The following is a 2,601-nucleotide window of genomic DNA, read 5'->3' on the forward strand; positions in this document are numbered from 1 at the left end:
TCTTTCTTTCTTTCTTTCTTTCTTTCTTTCTTTCTTTCTTTCTTTCTAAAATCAAACACAGATTCACACAGGCAGATATTTGAGACTAAAGACGAAACATTGAAATTCATCACGAAGAAGAACCAGACATGCTGTTTGGGGCACATTTTTTGTCTGGAAGATACTAAGACATGAAATAGAAGTTTGGATAGTTTTGTTGTGAACACTGAGCCTCCAGCTAACCCATGGTCAAGGAGCTTAATCAGAGGGAAAGGGGAGGGGATAGATAGTAGTTCTTTTCACTTTGAGGGCTCATTGGATTCCATCGCTTCCTGAAACTGCATTACAGCACTTATAAAGCAATTAGACTGCTGATATGCTAGAACTCTCCTAGGTTCATCCTTTTCATCAAGTAATTCCTGCCAGGGACCAAACAGTCTGGAACTAGCTTAATAGAACACTATTAAGAATAATCACTATTTGAGTTCCTTACTTCCTGGAAACCTCAAAGCATAAACATATAGGTTTTATTTAGAAGAGATCCTGTGAATTGTAGAATTTTATCACTGTCCCTGATAGATAAATGGCAGCATGGGAGATTTTTGTCTGTTTTCCTATACTCAGAAAATAGTAAATGTGGGACAATCCCTAGCATTTATTTATTTATTTTTTTAAATTAAAAATGTTTATTTATTTTTGAGAGAGACACACACAATCAAGGGAGAGGCAAAGAGAGGGAGACAGAGGAACTGAAGCAGGCTCTGTGTTGAGAGCAGAGAACCTGAAGTGGGGTTCGAACTCACAAACTGAACATCATGAGATCATGATTTGAGTCAAAGTTGGATGCTTAACTGACTGAGCCACCCAGGCGCCTGTATTCTCTTTTCATGAAGATGTTCTACAAGGTTCTTTCACAAATAAATACATGCTGGAGAATGTGTGGTTGGGAATGGGAAGAGGTTCTAAGTGATGTAAATTCTAGCCAAGATGTGCCTTCCTCATGTAAACGCAAAATTCAACTCAAATTTATAACTAGAGGAAGAAAAAGAGAATTAACATTGTTTCCCTATAAATCAACAGCATAATAGTATTCACTTAAGTATGCCTTCCCATTCATTAGCCTGTTCCATTGTGCCAACATTCTATGGAGCAAATTGTTCTGACATCATTTTCCTTGTGTTTTCAAGGTGAAGGGACTGACTCACAGCGTTTAGGTCTTGAGCTCTTGCTCCAAATTTAATTCAGTGGTACCATTTCAGGAACAGAGAAGGCTGAAATAATTGGGTGAAATTATACAATGTTGGCAAAATTCAAATTTGTCTTAACTTATAAAAGTGACTCCGCTTAGTAGGAAACAGTCTCGTTGTAAACAACCTGGTGGATAAAAATAAACGTCTACATGAAAGTGAAGTGGTTCACCCTTTTACAGTTTGCAAAGCAATATCACAGACATTAACTTATTTGAGGTTTGCTTCAATCTTTTGGGAGAAGCAGAGGAAAGAGTCTCTTCATCTATAATATGGAGTCCTTATAAGCTTCAGTGGGTTGAAATGACTTATTCCAAGTCCCACAGCCAGACGATGGTGGAGCTGGGACAATCTCAAAAACCCCTTACTTGTTTTTCATAAGGATTTATTACAAAGTTCTTTTGAATAATGACCCCCCTTTGTGAATTTCAAGTAGAATTTGGTATGCAGAGATTTGATTTGCACATCACCTTTTCTAGCCCTTCTTTTGCTTAGCACTAAACAGATATTCCAGGAGACACTCATGAATCTTGAGCTTGTGTCCAGTCTCAGAAAGTATCAGCAAGGTGCTTCTATCTCAGAAAAGAAGCCACATTTCTGATGATAATGTTGAGGTTCATAACATATCGAGCCCTGAGCTTCTCCAGTGAGCCACTGGGAAGCCTCCATGACTCCATCTACTCAGTCTAAGAAAATTCTTAATCAGCAGTGAGACTGAGTTCTTAGTTTCCAATTGGTTCAGGCCCTTCCTTTCTTCTGTCTTTAAGAAACTCCATTGCAACATTTTCTTACTGCAAAATTTTCTGGCACCTTCTTTGCAAGTCATTTGAATTGATACTCTTGTATTTTCCTGAGACCTTCATAGATGAGAACAACAGAGGCCAAAGTCTGTCTGTCTCTTATGTTCGTATTTCTTTTAATACCATCCTCTCGAGATGTTCCTCCTAGCCTATACCTATACGGATCCTCCCCTCTTGAATTTCTCTGCCATTTGTTGCCTTTGCTAATTTTCTATGGTTAATTATTGTGCTTTGTCTCCCCAAGATTATTAAATGTCAAATGAAGGTAGATATAGTTGATTATATTATTTTATATCCAAGACATTAACCTGTATAATGCCTTCCAGATCAGAAAGGCTAGGCAAATATCTATAAAATGCTTGTCAGGTTTATTGTTGTTGTTGCTGTTGTTGTTTGTTTTTGTTTTTGTATTTTCCTGATCTAACCATCTCTAGTGAGGATGTAATAGTATTGTAATGTAATGAAATTGTTAATTTCCACTAACAATGGAAAACATTGTTAATATAGAACCTAACATACCATGGGGGTAGGGAAGGAGAAAAAATAGTTTAAAACAGAGAGAGAGGCAAACCATG

This window comes from Panthera uncia, chromosome D2, assembly GCF_023721935.1.
Source record: "Panthera uncia isolate 11264 chromosome D2, Puncia_PCG_1.0, whole genome shotgun sequence".
Classification (NCBI taxonomy): domain Eukaryota; kingdom Metazoa; phylum Chordata; class Mammalia; order Carnivora; family Felidae; genus Panthera; species Panthera uncia.